General features: G+C 51.5%; 1 long non-coding RNA gene across 1 annotated transcript in view; it reads left to right on the forward strand.

The window, feature by feature from the left end:
• The window catches only part of LOC109548321 (uncharacterized), a 124,373-nt gene that overhangs the window by 84,145 nt on the left and 16,628 nt on the right, over positions 1–23,600 (forward strand). The window contains exon 5 of the long non-coding RNA XR_012327136.1: positions 1,443–23,332. This is a non-coding gene — a long non-coding RNA (uncharacterized lncRNA). The remainder of the gene's footprint in view (positions 1–1,442; positions 23,333–23,600) is intronic.

Consider the following 23,600-nt stretch of genomic DNA (forward strand, 5'->3'; position numbering starts at 1 on the left):
GTGAGGGCTGGCGCCAGAGCACAGAGGCTGAGGACGCTGCTGACCCCGCTGAGACGCAGGACAACCCCCTTGAAGCATTACCTGCCCCAAAGGCCAGAAGGGACGAACCTGAGAAAATCAGGGCTGACCTGAGACGAGGTCCCTGCTGACCCCCTCGGAGGACAGACGGACACCTGAGACTAGATCCTATCTGGGAGGAGGGCAGAAGGGGGGCACCCACGTCTCCCACAGGCCTTCCTGCTGCTCCTGGCCACGCAGTCATCACTTCTCTCCAGACCACTGGGCAGCCTCCACTGGGCCCCCCTTATGCCCACCCCATAGGTGCCCGACGTCCACCTAGGAGGCAGGGGGAGACTCCCTCAGGTGCAGCTGAGAAACATTGAATAGCCTTCCTTTGAAGCTTCGAGCTTGGTTTAATGTCTACTGTGGAAAAGTGCAAGACAGAGACTCGGACCTTCAGCACCTAGGGCGTCTGTAGATGTTCCCAGGGGGATTCTCTCCAATCCAGGGGACACAGTCAAATTCCCGAGGGCTGATTTTGACCCATCCCTCGCTGGATGTGACTCCACCAAAGCCAGGAAACAGCTGCTGCCTGTGGTGCCTGGTGCCTGGGGAGCTCTGGAGAGCAGTGGGGAGCAGTGGGGAGCTCTAGGGAGCAGTGGGGAGCTCTGGGGAGGAGTAGGGAGCTCTGGGGAGCTCTGAGGAGCAGTGGGGAGCTCTGGAGAGCAGTGGGGAGCAGTGGGGAGCTCTAGGGAGCAGTGGGGAGCTCTGGGGAGCTCTGGGGAGCAGTGGGGAGCTCTGGGGAGCAGTGGGGAACTCTGGGGAGCTCTGAGGAGCAGTGGGGAGCAGTGGGGAGCTCTGGGGAGCAGTGGGGAGCTCTGGGGGGCTCTGGGGAGCAGTGGGGAGCTCTGGGGGACTCTGGGGAGCTCTGGGGAGCAGTGGGGAGCTCTGGGGAGCAGTGGGGAGCTCTGGGGGCTCTGGGGAGCAGTGGGGAGCAGTGGGGAGCTCTGGGGGGCTCTGGGGAGCAGTGGGGAGCTCTGGGGGTTCTGGGTAGCTCTGGGGGACTCTGGGGAGCTCTGGGGAGCAGTGGGGAGCAGTGAGGAACTCTGGGGAGCAGTGGGGAACTCTGGGGGCTCTGGGGAGCAGTGGGGTGACCAACTTCACCTCCTCTTCAGCACTTAAAGGTTAAAACCTGTAAATGGCAAGATTTTTCTTTCTTTCTCCTTCTGCTTATTTTTGAAGTGATGCCATGATGGGCACGCGGGGCCTGGGAGAGGCTGCTGGCTGGAGGCCGAGGGCGTCTCTGATGCAAACCTGAGGGCCTCCAGCACCTCACGCCCTTCTGCAAACATCAGCGCATGTCCAGGGCCATGTGCCCTTGTTGGCTGGCTCTCTGTGTTTGTACTTTCTCCCTCTCGACTGTGTTTTCTGTTCTGCTGCAGGCACGGGGCTCTTACTAGCCGAAATGGAAGAAAACTATTTAGTAAGCGTTTCTACCCCGGTTCTTCCAGAAGCAATTTGCGTCTCTGTGCTATTAGCTCGAATTCAGCTGAAGTCATTTGCCATCGGGGTTATTTTCCTGTTAACTCAAGAGAAACCCAACACTCCGGCCCCTCTGGGCTCTACACACCCCACTCCCTTGTTCCATGTTTAAAGATGTCAGATAAATCGTCCCGAGATCAAGAGAAATCAGCTGATGAAAACAACTCGATTTTGGTGAATCAATCTGTATGAATGACACAGAGAAAAATGCTAGACTTGAACATTTCTTTTCAGGATTTCATGATTCTTCCCTTTTTCATTTCCTGGGACTTCTCATCATGCTCTCGCTGCCGTAACATCATGATAATCGTTCTCATAGAGATGAGGTTTTATATCCAGGTCAGCCAAGACTCCCAAGCCAGTTGTAAATGCAGATGTTGCCCAAATTGTAATAGATACAAAAATAATTAGAAGACGAAGCATAAGGTCTCGAAGGCAGAAAAGAGGAGTGCGGAGGACACAGTGGGCAAGAAGGGAAGGCTTCTGGAGAGTGTGCGAGCTCTGTCTCTCATCGTCGCATCCTGGGTTTCCAACATCTGGAGGAAAGCTACTTTTCAGAGATTTATGTCTCTCCCTCTTTCTCTCTCTCCCTTTCTTCCCCTCTCTCTCTCTGTCTCCGTTTTTATATATATAAAAAAGAATTAAAAAGGACTTGAACATCTGGGTTTCCAACATCTGGAGGAAAGCTACTTTTCAGAGATTTATGTCTCTCTCTCTCTTTCTCTCTCTCCCTTTCTTCCTCTCTCTCTCTGTCTCCTTTTTTATATATATAAAAAAGAATTAAAAAGGACTTGAGATGACACTTTCTTTAAATAGTTTTATTTGTTACTTTGGATTTGAAAAGAAGTGCTGTGCTAAGCAGGACTGGACAGCATCTTGGAACAGGTGTCAGAGGCCGTAAAGGGAGAAGGTTCACAGCAGTCTGATGGGCAGCGCGGGGCCCCATTGGGAAAGAACAGGGAGGAATTGTTTAAAATCCCAAGAAAAAAAATAAACCTACCTATCTCAGAGGACTCAGGGCAAGTATTTCATTAGCTTTTTTTGTTCAGAAATATTACTTCTCACTCGATTTCATTCCCACCACTTTATTTTTGTTCAAAGTTGAAAGCAAACGAGTGCCTCTCAGTGTAGAGAAATGGAGTAGAGTGTAAGTCCCTGGATCCTGAAACAGTGCAGGTGGATTTCTCCTCCGATGAACTGTTCAGAAGAACACTGACACCTCACCAGGACTCAGCGGGTCCCCGTGAGCCCCGAGGGCATCAGAGCCGCGGACGAGGGCTCTCTGACCCTCAAACTGTCATGTGACCACTGGATCAAGGAAATCCTTCAGAGACATTCATTTAATAGCTGTAATTACAACTTAAAATGCAATAACACTGGGATAGTTTCCTAAGAGACTCAGTTAAACGTATGCTAAATTAATTGCATAAGTTGTAAGACTCTGAGTGCAGACTTTTATGTCAAATCCCAGTGCTAGGAATTTTGGGGTGATGGTGGACAGATGCAAAGAAAAAAGGCATAATGTCTCTCATTGAAGGAAGTTGGGTCCAGCAGGCTCAGGCCTGGCGAGGGGCTTCAGGGGCCTGGCAGGAAGAGACCCTCCCTTTCTGCTCTGTCCTGGGACAGCGTCCCACCCAGAGGCGGGTGGACGGGAGTAAAGGCCGGAGGTAAAGGCAGGAGGTCTGCACAGGGCAGTTGTCAGCCCCTTTCAGCCCCCCGTGTGCTGTCCTCCTTGGCTGGGAAAATAAAGCCTCAGAACGGCTGGAAATGAACACTTGGCCATCGAGTTGAATGAGAACTCTGCTGAAACATTGCCATTTTCCTCAATAATGGAGATTCCAAGTTATAATAAATGACTTTCCATTGCATACGTCAGTGGGAATGCACTGGTAGAAACTGGGTACAATAAATAAGCCACTGAGGAGGGACGTTTGACAGTCAGGCCCCAAACTGAAGAATCGTTTCACCACACTGCAATTCCGTTCTGTGCAGACATTGTAGATTTGTGCAAATTATGATGATAAAAAGTGCTGAATGAGACACCTTCAAATTTGTGTAAAGCAAGCACATCACGAAAAGAAAGTTTTGGGGAGTTTTGAAATTGTCTTTGTGAACAATGACTAATGACAGGAAAAGGAAAATGGCGGTCGGAAGGAAATACCCTCATTTGCCCGGTGATGTTTCTTTTTGGTTTGGCTTGAAATGTTTCCTTAGTATCACCTATAAGATGTTAGAAAATATCTACGTCTGGTTAAATTCAGATTTATTCGTGTGTTCTTCTTCAGTTTCCATGAGAATCCGTGTATGTAGAGAAATGCGTGTTTTCCTAGGCACGCATCACATCCGCTCTCCGCGAGGTCTGTTTCTCAGCGATCTGCTTTAACTACGCGACTAAAAGTGGGAGGTTTCAGAGCAAGAGACTCAAAATTTCCTCCTCTTGACCTTGTCCCTCGACGAAGGCCTTCGTGGTCTGTCTACCAACCAGCATCCTCGTCTGGTCTTTAGAACATCACATGGTTCACATTAGGACCCTTGACAATGTTCCTGAAGCCTGAGAACTCTTAGGCCTGGGTGTTTCTCTGAAAAGCAATACACAGCCACCTCCCAGAAAGGCCCTTAGTAACTTGGGGCAAAACTGAGCTCGGATAGGGACCGCTCTCTCTGTCTCTACCAGGCCAGATGCCGCTGGGGAGCCTGAGCCAGTTCTGATGCAGAAAAGTGAGACCCCTGAGGACAGTCCCCGCCCCCCCCAACAACTGAGCTTTTAATTGCTGTTACCCAGGGTCACCCAGCAAAAGGCAACCGCTTCCCCTCAGATGCTGCACACTTCCCTCTCCATGGTCCCTCCCCCTCTGGAATAACCCCCTCAAGGTTTTACACATGCTGTCTATAAATCTTGTTTTATTAGTTACAGTAACTAACATGTTTTTACTTTAATTGGATTTTTTATAGCGATAATTATAGATTCAAATCTGGCTGCAAGAAACAGTACAGAGAGATCCTTTCCACACATTTGTTTTTCCCCAGTGGTACCATTTTGGGAACTATAGTCTCTTATCCCAAGCAGGAGAGAGTGACGTGGATGCAGTCACCCATCTTACTCCCACTTCCCAGCTTCACCCGTGTTCCTGGTGTGTGTGCGCTAGGCTCCGTCCCATCCTATCGCTTGTGCGGCTTCTCAGCCCCACTCCTACCTGCCCAGCACCGTCATGGACCCACACGACCCCTCCTGTGGCTCTCACAGAGCCCGCATGACACCCACAGCCTCCTGCACTCCCCACTTCTGGCTCAGCCTGGGAAACAGCCATGTGCCCCACATTTTTCAGGGCTATAAAAACGGAATAGATAAATGCCTTGTGCACGTGGGTTGTATGATAGCTGAAGGTCCGGTTTTATAAGAAGCCGACACGCTGTGCCCCGAGTGGCTGCACATCCTCACGTTCCAGTAGCAACGTGTGAGGGGAGCGCCCTCCCTGGGGCTTGGGGCTGTCACTGGTTTTTATTTTAGCCACTCTGGTAGGTGACCTCTCACTACGGTTTTAATGTGCGTTTCCCTGAGGGCTAGGGATGGGCTGATCTACCATCTGTAGGTGGTCTTCAGTGGAATGTTTGTTCACGTCTCTCACCCAAACAACTTGGACTGTTTGCTTTAACATTGAGTTTCGAGAGCTTTTTATATATTCTGGATACAATCGTTTGTGGGTTATGTGTCAACATTGCTTCCAAGTCTTTACCTTACTGTTGTCAGCTCCCTCCTGGCTGATTGTAACTCGCCTTACAAGCTGAGTTAGGCATGACCTCTCCAGAGAAGCCTTCCCTGACCCTCCAGGCTGGGGAGGTGCCCCTTCTCAGGGCTCTCCCGACGCCGAGCCCACCGTGGTCTCTGAGCCCCGCCGACGTGGCCGGCTCCCCCAGGGCCGGTGCCACAGCCGTCATCCCCGTCGTGTCAGTTGCTTATTCGCTTATTTCCTCACTTAGATGATAAACTTTCCGAAGGCAGAAATTATGATTGACTCATTCCTACATCCCCAGAACTCTTTAACTATCAGACATGTAATCTTTGTTGAATGGCTAACTGGATTAATATAACCTCTCATTCAGCTTTTTTCTTCCCTTTCAAATTTCTGTCTTTTCCTGATTTGTTCTTTTCTTTTTGAATCTATTTCCTTTTATTTCCTCGTTACTGAATAAGGAATTCAAGAGAAGAATGAGATAGATATTTTTTTGAAAACCATTCTTCCTGTAGGAACTTGATTCAGGGAATGTATTTCCCAAAGATATACTTCCATTTACACACAATGAACAGTGTTCGCACCGTTCAGATAGGAAAGCTGGATTCCACTGGAGACCTTCTCAGGGACAGTCATCCAGGTGGGAAGGGGGTCTGCGAAGAGGCATAGCCACGCGTCCACGTCAGATGTGGATGTAACGTAAGTCCGTTTACTCAGAAGTACTTGCTGAGCGCCTTGGAAAAGTGGAGGTTAGAAAGGAAACGGATATATACATTGTCTATTAATGACACTTATAATGACTAAGTCAACTTCAAGCAAGTTTTACAGTCATATTCTTCAAATATGCATAAAGTCAGGTTAATTTCTCACCACGTCACATAAATTATGCCCAGAGGTCTAATAGGCTAGTTCTTACTAAGACATAGCTAAGAAAAGCAATAAAAGAAAACAAGGTTCTCTCACACAATAAGTAAGTTTAAACGATAAACTTAAGCTGTCCTTTGTTTTCCTCAGGAAGGTCAAGGAGTGATGATTTGAATCTCCTCTCTCGTGCCCCTTAAGTGTTCCCTTTATCTGTGGAAATGTTCTGGAAAATGACTATAGCCAGTCATGGAGGGCACTCGAGGGTGGTTTGTGCTACTTCAGTGAAGAACCTGATTGGTAAACTTCAAGGGAGGACCCTGGCCCAGAACTTTGAGGGCCGACACTTCCCGGCCTCCTGACCTGCTGGGGCAGTGGGTCCAGGAGGCCCAAAGCCAGCTCTGGGCAGATGGGAGACAGTCCCAGAATCCAGGGCTCCAACCGGGCTTGTGGGCCCTTGGGGACCTCCCAGCCCCGTCCTCGCGCCCGTCAGCTGAGTGTCATCAAACGCTGGCGGGGGGCGGGCTCTCCAGGGTGGCGGCGTGGAGGGGGCATTCCTGCTGCTCACGTGAGGCCCTGCCGGCCGGAGCCCCGGCCCCTACACCAGCTGTCGGCTGTTCTGAATTAAACTCACGCACGATGTTCCATAGACGCTCAGGGACCCCGGACAAAGTCGAGTTTGGGGGACTCGTCTCTTGATTTTGCAGTTGGAAGCATTTTGCAAACGTAATTTAAAACTGCAAGAAGCAGGCGATCCCTTCCTAACAAGCCTGAAGCTGTGCTGCTCCAGGGGACGCAAGATTCCACTAATGACAGAGGAATTCTGGCATCGCTTGCGGTATTTTTCAGATTTTTGGACTTGGAGCGAATTCCTAACAATTTGCTAACCTATTGATTGTTCGCATCCTGCCGTTCAGGAGAGAAATCCCTCCAGAGCACCACCCTGGCCGTCCGGGCCCCGTGGACACGGCGTGGTGTTTGTCGCTGGCGCCTTCCTTCCACGGGCCCGGGGCCAGTCCCCCAGAGTTCGCCGGCCGGGCGCTGGCCGCCCCACCTGTCACCCGGAGGCGTCCTTGGAGAGAAGCTGTCAGTGCACCTGCCCCTCCCCCCAACCCTCCCGGTAATTCACCTCCTAACCCAGCAAGAAAGGGCCTGAACCAACCGCCAGACATGCCTGCAGGCCATGGCCCCTGTCCTAACACAGGCTTTGAAACGATTCCCTGACACAGGGTTCCCAGGCTGGAACACAGCCAAGTGACTAAATTCATATAATTTAAAGAGCAGCGTGAATGACTAAGTGCAACAGAGGTCGGAAGACAGCAGCCCACACTGAGCTGCAAAATCCAGTGAGAGTCCACTTCCTGGGTGAGTGAAGCGAGCATCCTCGGGCAGGGCTGGCCTGCCGCCGCTGGGCTCTGAGAAGCATCAGGAAGGTCTGGGGCAGACGGGCCGGTGACGGGGCCCAGGGCCTCCCGGCCACATGGGCACCTTCCTCCAGGGAATCACCACCCTGTCGGGATCTGCTCAATGGCTCTTCCCGCCCAGCGATAGTAAAATAGCTGAGAATTATTTTCTAAAGCGTTTAGGTGGAATTGAGCATAAGTCGTTCTCGTGCTTTTAAAGGATAATAAGCGATTTGATTTTGTGTTGGACGTCGGGCTGTCGTCACCCCGAGATGCCCCCTGCTTGGGCACCTGAAGCTTGTGCGTTCTGCCTCGTGTTCCCGTCTACTATAGAAGGCCTTTCATTTTCCCGAAGTAGGCTTCCCTCCCCTTTTCAGGCAGGTTGAGACTTTCCCCTTCTCCGTTCCCCAAAGGCCTTGCAGGTACCACGTGTCAGCACCTTCCCCTGTGCCCTCCCACCCACCCAGGAGGGATTTGGTATCTGCAACAGTCAGCAGTGTTCAAACACTGAAGAAAGGGAAAACGCTGACATCTGATCCTTAAATATTGATACTCACTTGTTGATTCTACCTAGATTTCATAGTCTTTAAACTTCAAACCCAGAGAACCAGAATAGACTCCCAAAGAAGACATACAGATGGCCAACAGGCACATAACAAGATGCTCAACATTAATCATCAGGGAAATGCAGTCAAAACCACACTCAGACACCACCTCACGCCTGTCAGAATGGCTGTCATCAAAAAGACAACAAACAACAAGTGTAGGTGAGGCTGTGGCCCTGTGCACTGTTGGTGGGAATGTAAACCGGTGCAGCCGCTGTGGAAAACAGTGTAGAGGTGCCCCAAAAAGTTACAGCTAGAGCTACCATACCGTCCAGCAACTCCACCCCGGGTATTCATCCGAAGGACATGAAAACACTGTCTCAGAGAGACGTCTGTATCTTTGTGTTCCCTGCAGCATTATTCACAATAGCCAAGGTATGGGGACAACCTAAATAGTACTTCCCAAAGTGAAAATGAAAAAACTTGGAAGCATAACTTTTACACAGAAGTCATTTTATGAGCTGCGAAGCGAGTTCACCACGGGACCACCGACCTCTAAGACTGTAGACTGAATTTGAAGTCATCTCTTACTTATGTAGTACTTTCATAACATCTCAAACACATTAGGAGAATGAAATTAAAATGGAATCAAAGCTTCAGTGATCGCCCAGCTGTTTGAATACATCTAAACCACGTGCTCCTTCATTCCTGGTAACAGAAGGGTGAAGGCTGCTCGGTTTTGGCCTCGGAGGAGGGGGGTTGCTCCAGCTGAAAAGCAGGGGCTGTGAGCAGAGCGGAAGGGGATGGGCTCTGGTTTTGGACTCGTCAGCTTCGAGGTCTCTGCAGGCACGTGCTCTGGGTGGTCGGAGGCCCAGCTGGTTGGGGTGGAGCTGGCCGCAGCCCAAGGAGACAGACAGGCGCCTGGGGGCTTTGTCAAGACAGAGCGGACAGAACAGAGACTCGAATTGGAATTTGCATACACTGAGAAATTTGACAGGGACGTGGAAAACAATTCACTTTCCACAGATTGCACTGTCCATGAAGAAAGGAAACTGAAAGAGCGTCAGGAGTTTATTCGTCGAAAGTGGAGGCCGGTGTCCTGGATTCACTCCCTGGGGGACAGTTCTAACCTCCCTGCAGGTCCAGCTCGTTGTGCGAACTGACCGGTGTGTGGCCAAGACGAGATCTCCGTCAACCTGTGCCTCTAATCAGTGATATACTGTGGGGTTTCCGGGGGAAACTGAAAGAGAGAAGGTGGAGACTGTAATATTTTAAATGCATCAGAAAACTAGGCCTAGGGATCTCACTGATGGTCTCAATAGTCTGCTTCCTCTGACCAAGGAAGCAATTCTCTAATCCCTCAGTGGCTCATGAATGTAACAAGAAATCTAAACTTGACATTGCAGAGAAAAAAAGGCATTTTTAAAGGAAACACAGGAATTATGCTTTTTATAATACTGGACTTACTCGCTAATATATTGTTTAAAATCTTTGTGTCTGTCCATGGGAGAGATTGGTCTGAAAATGGCAACACATTTGTCGGCTTTTGGTATGAGATTTATGCTGGTCTCATAAGATGAGTTGACCGCTAGTCTCTGTTCTCTATTCTTTGAGAAAGTTTATGTAAAAACTGATGTTACTGCTCCCTGAAACATTTGCAAGAAATTACCGGTAAGTGGAATAACCATCAATCTCAACTTGGGCCCTACCTGGTTCTTTGCACTGAAGGAATTTGCCTAATTTCTGTGAGCCTCTGTCTCCGTATCTGCAAAGTTGATTTGATACCTAGTCAATTTCTGTTTAGACTCGTTGTGGAGATAATAAGTCCCTCTAGCTTTCCCTTACCTGTGGAAGCTTGCAGAGTGCCACGGAAACATGTCATAAACCTCTGTGAGGTCCTTGACAGTGTTTTGTTTTTAAACATCTTTATTGGAGTATAATTGCTTTACAAAGGTGTGTTAGTTGCTGCTGTATAACAAGGTGAATCAGCTATACGTATACATATATTCCCATATCTCCTCCCTCTTGCATCTCCCTCCCACCCTCCCTATCCCACCCTCTAGGTGGTCACAAAGCACCGAGCTGATCTCCCTGTGCTGTGCGGCTGCTTCCCACTAGCTATCTATTTTACATTTGGAAGTGTATATATGTCCATGCCACTCTCTCACTTCATCCCAGCTTACCCTTCCCCCTCCCCGTGTCCTCAAGCCCATTCTCTACGTCTGTGTCTTTATTCCCTGACAGTGTTTTACACAAGAAGGCAAGTGAGTAGACAGCAGAGGTCAGGAAGTCGACTCACAATCTACGGAGGGAAAATGCGTCCTCGGAAGGAGACAAATAGGAGTCGAAAGGGACCCTTGGCGGCAGTTGGCTGAGGACGCCGACGGCCTCCTTGCAGGGAACTGAGCCGGGTCCCCACTGTCCTGCTGGGTTCCTGAAGCCGGCGCCATCCCCTCCCGCCAAGAAAGGGGCCCGTGGGGACGCGTCCAGCCTCCGCGGCCCTCACGGGCGCTGAGCTGTCTGTCCCCCGGGGTCTGCGCGGAGGTGACCCCAGGACCACCGGCTGCTTCCTCTTTTGTGACTCTCCTCTTTTTTCTGACTCGACTTCCTACCTCCTCAGCATGTGTGGGGATCACATCCGAAGTCAACTCCACGCCCCGGCCCCGGCTCTGGGTCCGCCTCTGCGGGACCCGGGGTAGGATGTGCGTCCGCGCAGGGCAGGGCCGCCTTGGGCTGGGGACAGGGCGCCCCGCGTGGCCTTGCCGGCGGCTCAGGATTTCCTACTCTCTGCTCCGAGGCCACCCGAATGAAGGCGGCCGACTCGGGCGAAGCCTTGGTTGTTAAGGGATGTTTAGATTGAGCTCAGACTTGATTTCAGTTGGAGTGCCCCATCTTTAAACAAGTAACAGCTGAAAAATTTCCAAATGGATTGTTTTCAATAACTTGTAAACTATATCTCACAAATGCAGTTTGCAAAGGAATTTGCTAAACAGAGGTCTCTTTTGTTACCTCGGGAAAAGCATAGAGTTCACTCTGTAGAGTGTAAGATCCGTGAAATCGAAGCACGCCCCCCCCAAGTTTCCCTGCGAAGAGCTGCCCTTTCCACCAGCTGCCATGATTCAGCCCAAGAGGGATTATTCCAGAAAGCGCGTGCTGGAGGGGAGAGGCTGCAGGGAGCACATCGAGGATATCTGCTCACTCAGTTGTTCATCTGTTCACAGGGCATTAACTGAACTCCGAGTGTATGAAAGGTTTGGTTTCACTCAGATTGTGGGAAGATGGTGTGACGTAGTTTTGGGGACTCAGCTGGTTTGATTTATGCTGTCTGTTTTGTTTCGTTCTGTCTTATTTTCTGACCCACTAGTAAGCTGACTTGGAGGACCAGTCGTCCTGCAATTTGTCGCTGGACCGGAGAAGGGAAGGGGGGCCCTTGGCCCACCAGTTAGTGAGAGGGCATGAAAAGGGACCCTGCTGCGAGGACCGCCCCTTCCACTGTCGGGGTACGTGTGCCTGCCTGTATGCACGGTGCCCTTCTGTGGTAGGGTGGCATCGCAGAGCAAGCCACGTACGAGTTCTCGTGAGTTTGGGGCTGGGGTTGAGAGGATGCGGTTGGTGCCCTGCAGACCCGGCACCAGACTAGACTGGGGGGCCACCCGGCTGTCCCCGGTGCAGGGGTGCAGGGGCTGGGAAAACGGCCAGCTCGGCTCACAGCCCGGGAGGTGGCAGCTTGCCCCAGACAGGCCGGGGAGGTCCCCAGGGGCCCTGCCACGCTGGGCGCTGGGGCCAGCAGCGTCCTGAGATGTCAGCTGTGGGTGACAGGGAGGGAGAGCCCTGGCAGGTCTTGTCCTAACAGTTACATGTTTGTCTGGGACTCATGACTCAGAGGGTAGAACAATTACGAGGTCTCATCCGCCTAAGAGAGTGTCAAAAGTGCTCTCCTCTAAGGGGCAAATAGTAAGGACCACACCAGAGAGCTCTCTCTCTCTCTCTCTCTCTCTCTGTCTTTTCTGGGGGGTGGTGCTGCGAACTTGACCAGAATTGTTGGGCACCTGTTACCATGAGGGTGCACGTTACAAAAGGTTTTCCTCTCTGACCTCTGGAAAGATGGTATCTGTTGATAATACAGAGTTTCTGGAAGCATCTAGATCATTCATTTGAAGAACACTTGGATATGAGCAAGATATGTAAGAATGTTAGAATTTTTATTCCTGTACATTTTTCCTTTTAAAGGTGAATAAGAAAGTCTCACTGTTCTAAGGGAAAGAACAATGTTTGCTTTCAGTAATTTGATAAAATCGCTTGATTCCTTTTTCAGTGCTGAGCTAGACAACATGCCAAGAAGCGTAATTAACTGAATCAAGGGACACAAAGGGAAAGAATAAACATTTGTTCTGAGCAGGTGTTACGCAATCTGGACGCGTGCTGTCCACCAGGCGGGCGTGATGCGTCTTGTTGAGGTGGGTGCAAGGAACAGACTGTGGGTCACCCCGAGAATGCTGCTGCGCTCACACTCCAAAAACTGCAAGTATTTGCAAGGTACCACTCGGGCTGCGTACGTAGCAGCAGCATAGCTAGACTTGGAATGGAAATAAACCCTTATCACACAAGTACGCGTTAGTAAGGCCCAAACATGTTGTCGCGCGTTTATTTGGTTTTGAGTCAGTGTGTGTGTGTGTGTGTGTGTGTGTTCGTAGGATCTGAGATTGCCTGACAACCTTTGGAGATTTAGACTTTTCCCAGCACGTTCTGTAGCCGCGCTCGTTCGAAGCAATGGCTTGCTTTCTTAAAGAGATGCCTTTCTGCTGGTTGTGCTGTAAGTTGAGCCCGGAGGACCTCAGCGCAATTGTTCTGTCCTGCAGGGTTACATCCAGGCTTTTCCTTGCAGGACATTTTGTGTGCAGACCTTGTGTTGGAGAGCAGCCCGCACAGGACCAGGCTCCTGGCTCCTGAAGGCCGGGGGGGCTGCCGCAGACGCCCCGTCTGAAGGAGGCCTCACGACTTGGCGTTGGAGCTGCCCCTGGCCCCGGATGAGTCGACGGGACCTGGCAGAGTGTTTTGAGCGGCCCCCGTGTCTCTGTCCCGGTCGGCTGTGAAGCGTTCATTTCAGGACGGAGAGCCTTGCTCCTGAGCAGCTCTTTCCAAAATGTCTTTTAGTGTTTGGCAGGTGGTTGTACTGACTCAGGGCCCTCGTAAGAAAGTCGTCACCGACCCAGGGCGAGTCCCAAATGGAACCGAAGCGTGTTTCAGCATTGTTCTCCTTCCAAGAGGAGCTGGACGGCCTAGCACACGCATGTGGACAGCAGCTTGAGAGCTGAGCCCGGGAGGGAGCTGGGGTCCCGGCGGCCGCGCCCTGTGCCTGGCCTCTGACATAGCCTCTCCCCGGGCAGGTACCACCCAGGTCCCTCACCCAGCGTTTAACACTTCAGGTGCTGGATGTGACGAGCAGCTTCCCCCTTTACTCGCTGAGGAATGGAAACACGGTTTTAGCCTCACCTATGCCTCTGCGTCCTTATCTGAAGAATGGGTACGATGACAGCATCCAGCTGATAGGACGGAAGGGCTGGTGACGAATATTATTTATATCATTATTCTAGGGAGAAATGTAGTGTGATGACTGATAATGGGCTGCAAACACATTCAGTAAATAGATAATCCCCGATTCGTGATGATGTGACTTAGGACTTTTTGACTTTATGAGGGTGTGCAAGTGATAGACATTCAGTAGAAACCGTGCTTCAAATTTTGCTCTTTTCCAGGGTTACTAACGTTCTGTGGATGCTCTCACGTGAAGCCGGGCGGTGGCGGCCACGGCTCCCAGGCAGCCCGCAGCCGCTTCGGATGCTCTGAGCACAGTTCACGCAGCCGAGCTGAGCTACGAGGTCCAGGAGGTCGGGTAGTAAATGCATTTTTGACTTACAGTGTTTTCAACCTTTGATGGGTCGGTCGAGATGTAACCTCATCGTTAGTTGAGGGAGATCTGTACAACTAATTATGACCTTTTCCAAAGCTCACTCTGCACTGCCAATCTTTAGACCTTGTAATAGATAACATCTAAGTTCAAACATGCATTTATATTTTAAAAAATACTTCATACTGATGGGGCAACATATAATAACTTTCAGATGATTAGACTGTTCTGCTCGATCTAATAGATTTACAAACTATACATGAATCTTGCATTCTATCAGTCTGAAATGTCAAAGGAAATTCAGAGAGATTCGCACCTGAACTAATCTAAAATTTCATTGTTTTGAAAGGTAAGATATACTAGTTGGAACTAATACTAACTACACACGTACAGTTAGTACTCCACTGATGATAACTCTACTAATACTAAATTCAATTGGAGGATTAAAAGATAAAAGTTAGTATGAGGGCTTCCCTGGTGGCGCAGTGGTTGAGGGTCCGCGTGCCGATGCAGGGGACACGGGTTCGTGCCCCGGTCCGGGAAGATCCCACGTGCCGCGGAGCGGCTGGGCCCGTGAGCCATGGCCGCTGAGCCTGCGTGTCCGGAGCCTGTGCTCCGCAACGGGAGAGGCCACGACAGTGAGAGGCCCACGTACCGCAAAAAAAAAAGTTAGTATGAATACTTTGACACCAGAAATTATTTTCTTTTCCTTTCTCCTGGAGTCCTGAAAGCTCTGGATTGACTTCTTTATATAGAACTAATCTTAACTCCTGGAGGCGATGGAAATTGCAGCAGAAACGTGAGACGTGGAAGGTGAGGGGACACGGTTTGAAGCAGCAGAGAGGGTACTGCTTCCGTGTCCCCGAGGCCGCAGCACAGGGTGGGCAGAGGCGGCGAGAGGAGCAGAGGAGATGATGAGGTCTGTGGGGCACACCGGCCACTGCAAACAGGAGCTCAGTGAGTTTGCCCGGATGGGAAGCGGGTGTGTGGGGAGGGCGCAGAACAGCCCACGATCTCCGCCAGACGGGCAGAGCCCAGGGCTTCAAGTCAGCAGGTGCACAGATGATGTGGACCCAGGTGTGGGAGAGGAAACCTCCCACAGGTGAGAGCCCTGACCTGACGGACTCGCCCGGCTGTCATCATAGAAAGCACTGCTTTCCAAACCATTGTCATTGCTACTCCTTACTTGTATGTGTCTGTTTATACCTGGATGGTCACCATGAAGTGAAACAACAGCAATTCACACAAGAGGATGTGAATTAAGAGGATTTAAGTTGTAGGCTTTTTTCTCGCGGGTTCTGGGTTGTGTAAGGGTCTTACTTTATAATTCCTACACGTTGACTTTTATAATGACAAAAATCTACTATGGGGATTAAATCAGTGTGGGACATATATGGTAGGTTTCAGAAGAATCCAGTTCCTCGATCTTTAAATATATATTCAAATCTAATACGTGAACGGGGGACCCTCTGTTCTGACAGCCTCCCAGTTATGGGATGGGAATGTCTACTGTGTAGAAAAGACATTAGATTAACGAGTGACATTTTTTCTCGCTCTATTTCCTTTCCTCTAACTCCTCTGTCATGGAGATGCTGACAGGATATAGTGATGTCTTGTGATGGGAAACAACCAGGGCTAACGTTATCTCTCGTCCTGAAATACAACAGAAAAATCTCACCGTGGAGCCTTTCGGAGCAGAGCTTTGGGGCCGTGTCCACGCAGCAGAGAATGTGACTCCTGGGGGGGATTTCCAGCCCGGGGACATAGCAGTGCTGACCCCCTGCCCTGCGGGTGACCGGGGCCACCGGGTGATAAGACAGTCGCTCTGCACAGAGCTCTCTCCTCTGTACCCACCTCTGGACTGTCCCCTGTCACCCTTTGTGCTCTTTGCTTGGAGAATTTTGAACCCAGAGCAATTTCCTTTTAGCGGAAGTTCCCTGAACCCCTCTCTCTCTTTCACTCCTGAGTTGCCTCCTGAGGCAGAGGTGGGGACACTCTGGCCACGTGTGTTCCTGTCTCGCTGCCCCCCTCAGGGCCAGCAGCTTCTACCCACAGCTTTTTTTTTTTTTTTTTTTTTTGCAGGGGCCTCTCACTGTCGTGGCCTCTCTTGTTGCGGAGCACAGGCTCCAGACGTGCAGGCTCAGTAGTTGTGGCTCACGGGTCCAGTTGCTCCATGGCATGTGTGATCCTCCCAGACCAGGGCTGGAACCCATGTCCCCCGCATTGGCAGGCAGATTCTCAACCACTGTGCCACCAGGGAAGCCCGACCCACAGCTTTTAAAATAAATTCTCATTAATGTTTTGATAGAAGCTCCAAAAGGAGGAGGTTGGTGTCACCAGCAGAGAACATCCGTATCTGGTGAAGGAAATAGTTGGATTTTTCTTTGTAAAAATTGTTTTGATGGTCTAGCGAAAAACATGTTACTATCTTAAGAGAATTCATTATGTTTTTCATATCATGGGCTAGTTTTGTTAAAGCACGACGTGTATCAGGGGTTTTTTTCCTGATATGACACCGTTGTTAAAAGCACAGCCTGCAGGTCTGCATGGATCTGAGTTCAGTTCCTGGAGCACCTGCTTATGTCTTGTGTGAACGTGGGCAAGTCACTTCCATTCTGAAATGGGATGATAAGAGATTTTATCCTGCTGGGTTTTAGGAAATGAAACAAGATAATATCTCTAAATTGTTCAGCACGGATACTGGCGCATCATAAGCCGTAATCAATGTGAGACAACAACAGAACAGGTTTCCCTTTCCTGCCTTTTCAGTAATAGCCTGTATCTCCACAAGATGCTTCGCAATGACAAGCATTGTCATTATGATGCTGCTTTGCCTCCAGAGCAAGTTACCATGACACCGCTCATCTCTCCCTTTTATCTCCTGCGGTGACAAACTACAGCCGGGAAACCTGAGACATTTTCCATTGATTTCTGAGAGTCTAGGGTAGAAAGAAAACGTGAACTGAGTACTTATGAAAGGGGAGGTACGTCTGGATTTAGGGTCGTGCCCACCAAGCCGCATCTCCATCAGCTGGGTGACCCCAGCAGCTTCACACTCTGAGCTTTAACTTCTTCATCTGTGAGAACAGAGGAGAAGACCTCTTTTTCCAAATAAATGAAATTACATACATGAAAGCAGTCAGCATCACACTAAGGCACAGGGGGATTTTAATAAAACTTTCTTCCGTCCATCCACCTACCTATCCACGTATCTGCTGAGGGACCTCGGTGGTATTCAGGGAATATCAGGGACTCTGGAGGACATCTGTGCCCCGTCATCCCACCCCCACCGTGAATCAGAGGCTGAAGCCGCCTGAAAAGACACATCAGAGAACAAGAAGGTAAAACAGACTGTGACAGGCAGAGCGACGGCCCAACTGTGCCCACATCCTGATGCCCTGAACCAGGGAATATGTTATCCTACCTGGCAGAGGGCCTTGTAAAATGTGAGGGAGGATCCTGAGATGGAGAGATTCTCCTGGGCTGTCCTGGGGAGCCCAGTCTAATCACAGCCCCTTCAAAAGCAGGGCCTCTTCCCCAGCTGCCGTCAGAGAGAGACATGGGGAAACAGAGAGCCCGGCAGGAGCAGCGTGAAGCGCGAAGGGCTCGACTCACCATTGCAGACACCTGGTCAAACCCAGCCTTGATGTCCTGTGGAGATGTTTTAAAAATGTGATCTATAAATGCCCCTCCGCCACGTGGGTGGGCCTCGTCCAATCAGGTGAAGGCCTGACGAGAGAAAAGACTGAGGGCCCCCCTCGGGCAGCAGCAGCAGCTCCTCCCTGGGTCTCCAGGCTGCCGCCAGCCCCACACAACCAGGACTAAACAGCCTGTCCCTTACAGCACGCCTGCCTTCCTGCAAGCGAGAAGGATGCCCCTGGTCCTGCTTCCCGAGAACCGGAAAGGGGGCGTGGTCTGGGGGAGCAGGGATGCCTTCTCCCCGTCCGGGTCACAGGAGAACCAGAGCCGGAGTGCAGGCTCGGAAGCCCGGGGCGTCCAGCGAGGTGAGCACCATGGGTGGGAACAACAGGGCCTGAAGTCCCAGAGGGAGTGTGGGCGCAGCCTGGGGCCACGCACGTCCAAGCTGCTGGCCCCCAGACGGCCCCGTAGGGGTCGGGGCCCCCAGAGATGCTGGGGAGCTGACCCAGTCCCGCGGCGAGTCCTGGTGCCCGGTACGGCGTGGCGTTAGCACGAGGCACCTGTCCCGGAGCCACCCGCCGCCCCATGGCCACAGAGAAGGGTCCCAGCACAGTTCAGTGGCTGGCTTTGCACTTGGAGCTGTTTGGGGCAAATGAGAGCTTGCCCCCAAGGCTTTTAAGAGGCCCGGGGCGGGGCCACCTTCCCACGGGAGGCCTTCCCCACAGAACAGCCAGGCCAAGGGGTCAGCGCAAAGCCCAAGGCCTGGGGACAGCACGCAGTGTGCAGGGCTCTGGGACCACGGACCACGGACCACAGACGGCAGCCCGATTTCTCCCACCAACACGCCCGGCCCAGACACCCCACGCTGCCTCAGGGCACAGAGGCCTCAGGGCACTCAGGCCAGGCCCGCCTGCTTCCAGTGTGGCCCCGGGGGCAGAAGGGCTTGGCGGGGCCAGGTCGGCTCTGGGGGACTGTTGCGGTGAGGAAGCCGCAGTGCCCCCCCACCCCGGGCACAGGACATGTTCCACCCGCCGACAGCACCCTGGATGCGGCCGCACGGAGACTCTGCTCGGGGACGTCTTGTTTAAGGTCTCAGTGATGCCCCAGGAGGTTTGAAGAGAGTGGCCGGAATGTGCTTTCTCCACCCAGGCTCTATATCCACCCAGGAAAATGGCCTTTGACATTTACCAGCATAAAGATTTGTTCAACAAATAGCTGGAAAAAAATGAGATGTGAGGGCAACGCTGAAGTTCATGCAAAGATGATGTTGGCGGCAGGCTGGGGGCCCGGGGTCTCCCTGCAGAGGGTGGCTCGGTCCAGCCCTCACTCTCCGCCGTCACCCCGCTCCCAGCACCATCAGGGCACCGCCCCCCGGGATCTCCACACCCCCCTGCACCCACCTGCCTGAGGGGAGAGGAGGGCACGTCCTCCTCAGAGCTGCCCAGGCTCTGGGTGGGTGACCCCACCACTGTCCTTCTGTCCTTCTGTCCCTCCCTCTGCACACAAGTCAGGCACCTTCTGGAGACTCGCATGGGGTTGCTTGAAGCCATAGGAGTGTGTGTGTGTGCACGTGTCTGTGCATGTGTGTGCCATGTATGTACGCACACATATGTGTTTGCACGTGCATGTGTGTTTACACGTGTATGCGTGTGCACATGTGATTGCACGTGTGTATGTGTGTGCGTTTGCGCATGCATGTTTACGTGTGTGTGCTGTGTGCGTGCGTGTGTGTTTACGTGTGCGCTGTGTGTGCACACGTTTACGTGCATGTCGTGTGTGCGTGTGTTTACATGTGCACGTGTGTATGAATGCATGTGTGCCTGGGGAGGGCCCCGTGCCATGTCCATGACAGAGGGGCTCTGGGCGGATGCACTGGGCCGAGACCGTGGCAGCCCCTTGGCTGCCTCTCCCGGTCCTGCTTTAGCTGCTTCCATCCTGACTCTTTTCCTGGAGGAAAGGTGGAGCCCAAAGTGTCAGATTCCTTGTGGGCAACAGAGCAGCACTTTTTAAACAGGTGACACGGTATCACCATTCAAACCAACAACAGGGGATGATGGTCCTGCCGTGACATCGGCACATGGGAGGAGGGTCCAGTAGGGAGGACCTGGCCACTGGGGGGATCGCATCCTACCCGCAGGGGCCAGCTTCCTGCCACAATCCCGGGGCCAGAGCCAGGCCCAGCCGTGACCACACCCCCTTCCCACCTGGAAGATCAGGTGACAGGTGACTGTTCTTCTCCGCTCTGGCCTTCCCAGGGGCCTGCATTCCTCAGCACTGTGTCACCTCCTGGGCCAGGTAGGGTGGCCGCCCTGCTCTGTCTGGGCTGAGTCAGCGCTGGGCCCGCCCTGTGGCCTCCTGTCCCAGCCAGGCAGACTCAGGCATGAAGACCCGGGGGTTCAGGTGAGCTCTCTGAGAAGGACCAAAGTCTGCCCCCTTGGACTCTGATGACAGTCTTTAAAGTTTCAGAGGACATTAGCATAAAATGCCGGTGACCTTTCATGCAAACCTGTCTGAGGGTCGGTGGTCTGTACACGCCTTCTAGGAAGTTGGGGTCCTGGGGGTCCTCCACGTCCCGGCAGCCCCTCCCTCGACGACTGTGTGAAAGCAGCAGGTGCACTGTGTCCCCCCAGAAGGAGCTGACAGTGGCACCAGCCCCTCGCTCTGAGCTCTGGTCGTCAGCGAGCTGCCCCTCGTCTTTCCGGGGGGCGTCTTCCGGGGTCTCCACGCTGGATGGCCCATCCACCACTGTCAACACCCGGCTCAGCGCCCACGACCGACCACGTCCTTTCCTCGGTCCATGAGAAGATGCTGCCTGCTGCCCGGAGGGACGGGGAACCTTCTTTATTGCTGCGCCTGGGCAGTGCCCTGATCACACAGAAGCAAAGGCAACGGTAGGAAAGGGAGGGCTGCAAGGACCAGCCTTCCAAATGGCTACACAAGAAACGTCCCACTGCCCCAGTGTGGCATCCAGGCCGTGCACTGCCTGGTCACCTGTCCCCAGCCTTCCAGCCCACCTGTTCCCCCGCCTTCCAGCCCACCTGTTACCCCCTTCCAGCCCACCTGTCCCCCACCTTCCAACCCACCTGTTACCCCCTTTCCAGCCCACCTGTTACCCCCTTCCAGCCCACCTCTTACCCCCACTTCCAGCCCACCTCTCGCTTCCCTGCACCCTCTCCCGCCCACTCTGCTCCGTTCTGCTCTCTGAAACCCTTCGCACCACATCTTGGTCACGTCCCTCTTAACCATCTGAGATGTTTTCTTAATAGTCTTTATTATTTAGAGCAGTTTTAGATTCACACCAAAATTGAAAGGAAGGTGCAGAGATTTCCCAGGTGCCTCCCACCTCCTGCATCCCCCCCTGACCACATTATCCCCCAGTGTCAACATCCCCCCTAGGTGGTACATCTGTTACAATCCATTGACAGGTCATCATCGCCCAGATCTGTAGTTTACACTACACGAGGGCTCACTGTCGGTGGTGCACAGTCAGAGTTAAAACACCATGGCCTGGGACGTGCTTCAGGGCACCTCAGCTGTCATCTGCGCCAAGTGTCAGCAAGTGTTTGTTAGTTTGACTTTACTCTGTCTGCCCGCACCTTCCCCACACCTCCTGCTGTTTCTCCTTCCACACACAGTGTTGTCACTTGGGCCATCCAGATCTTAATCCCTTCCGTAACCCCATCGCACTCCGTAGATGAACTCTCTAGTGTGGTGGCCACTTGCCATAGGTGCTATCTCACTCCAAATAAATTAAAATTGAATTAAATCAACAATCTATCTCCTCAGTGGGACCAGCTGCATTTCATGTGGTCAACAGGTATGCGTGTAACAGCTACCGCATTGGTCAGACCATTCACATCACTGCAGAAACTTCTGTGGGGCAGCTTGCCATATATATATATATATATATCTCTTTTTAAATTTATTTATTTTATTATTTGTTTATTTATTTATTTTTGGCTGCGTTGGGTCTTCGTTGCTGCATGTGGGCTTCTTCTCGTTGGAGTGAGCGGGGGCTACTCTTCGTTTTGGTGTGTGAGCTTCTCACGCGGCGGCTTCTCTTATGGAGCACGGGCTCTAGGTGTGTGGGCTTCAGTAGTTGCTGCATGCAGGCTCAGTAGTCGTGGCTCATGGGCTTATTTGCTCCGCAGCATGTAGGATCTTCCCAGACCAGGGCTCAAACCCATGTCCCCTGCATTGGCAGGCGGATTCTTAACCACTGCACCACCAGGGAAGCCCAGGTTGCCATATATTTAAAGGTTACTATATATCATGATCTCTTAAAGGTGGCAGACAGATCAAAGTTTCCACATTCACCACCCTAGACAATGCATTTTAATATATTCACTTTCCTTTTTAATGTTACATAGTTAATAGATTGCCTGACAGCAGAATTTTTCTGGTGAGAGAGTGACCCTTCCATTTTGGTAGCATTTTCTTTCTTTCTTTTTTTCCTTCTTCTTGTTTATCAAACTAAATGAAGAGTGGTAAAACCTAAACGGTGTTTGTGCATTAAGTCCATACTTTAGAGCAGATGAAAGTTCTCTCCTAAAAAATGGGAAGACCAACTAGGAGCAGAGGCCATGGACGGATGCCGGGGCTTCGGGGCTGGAGAGGAAAGTTCAGACGTGTTTATTATCAGTTTGTAATTATTTGACTTCTGCTTTCACAGAGAAGTAGAAAGCAGCCCCCTTTTAAAGGAAGATGTAATTCACTGCAAGCTCTAAACTCTACCAAGCAGAAACAGCTGTGTCCACATGTTGCTTAAAAAGTATTTTCTAAGTAGTGACGCTAAAATTAAACTTTACGTTGGAAAGAAACCCACAGATGACTGAGGACCCTGGGCTTCCTCCACGCAGAGATGCCTTTGATTCCGCGAGAGCCATGAGGTGGGGAAGGGGCTCGCGTTGGCCACGGTGCCATCGGCCTTCCAGAGGTGGGAGATCGTGGTGGTCAGTGCAGAGTGAAGGGGATGGGTCCTCTTACTGGCGGTATCGCCAGCCTGACAGACCCCCTTACTGCAGGGGAAAGTCAGTAAATTTCTGAAAACTAGCTAGCACTCTTCTTATACTTGACATCTTAAGAGTTAGGAGACTGGGGCCATTTTTTGTAGTTTTTCTTCATTAAGATTAAAGTTACTTTCCTTGGGCTTTTGTACTGGGTTTGCTGCTTGTACGGGGAGGCTGGCTTTAGGAAGCACTGATCAAACGTGCTCAAAGGAGTGGATTCTTCGCCCCGTCTGCAAAGTGCTTCCCCAGGTCATATGGGAATAAACAGGTTTCGGTTGAGCAGCAAAGTGGCCAGGACGTGATATCATCTCTCCCTTTCACATCAGTGGCCCGGCAGCCACTTGTATTTTCTGTGGTTCTGCAGGGACTTACGAAGACCAGCAGAGCCGGGGTTACGTCACGTGTGGTCACTTAATGGACGATAATTTGTGGGGTTTGCAGGGCAAGGGCTTCACATGAAGATTGAAGCCCAGCTTTTTTCTTTTACTTTTTTTTGAGGTTACCAGTCCAGGGACTTGGTATTTCCAGACATACTTAATCCCGTCTTTTCTATTCCTGCCCGATTCACACACAGACGGCACGTTTAGCCTCTGCTGGCAGTAACTCGGCTCCTTTCGGCGTTTCCAGATAGTCTCAGAGGAGGACAGAGACAGAGGCATAGAGACCTGGTTTCCCAGGAAAACAGCTAAAACACGTAAGAATTAGCAAAGAAAATACACCCAGAACACCTGCTCCTCCAGGGTGGGTCCTCGCTCCCACCAGTGATATTCCGTAAGCAGCAACTTTGCTGAGACAAAATCATTATTCACCGAGTTTTAATCACTGGGATTTCGCAGTTGATGAACTCGTCGTGATCTCAAAGCTGAGTCGTGAGTTGGTTGTTTAAAGTCAGGGTTCTTTTCCTCGTGGAAATGAGGTTGCCAGTGGGCCCAGTGTACCCCCCAGTGAAGCAGGACTGGGCT

The sequence above is a fragment of the Tursiops truncatus genome, chromosome 17 (genome assembly GCF_011762595.2).
Source record: "Tursiops truncatus isolate mTurTru1 chromosome 17, mTurTru1.mat.Y, whole genome shotgun sequence".
In the NCBI taxonomy this organism is placed as follows: domain Eukaryota; kingdom Metazoa; phylum Chordata; class Mammalia; order Artiodactyla; family Delphinidae; genus Tursiops; species Tursiops truncatus.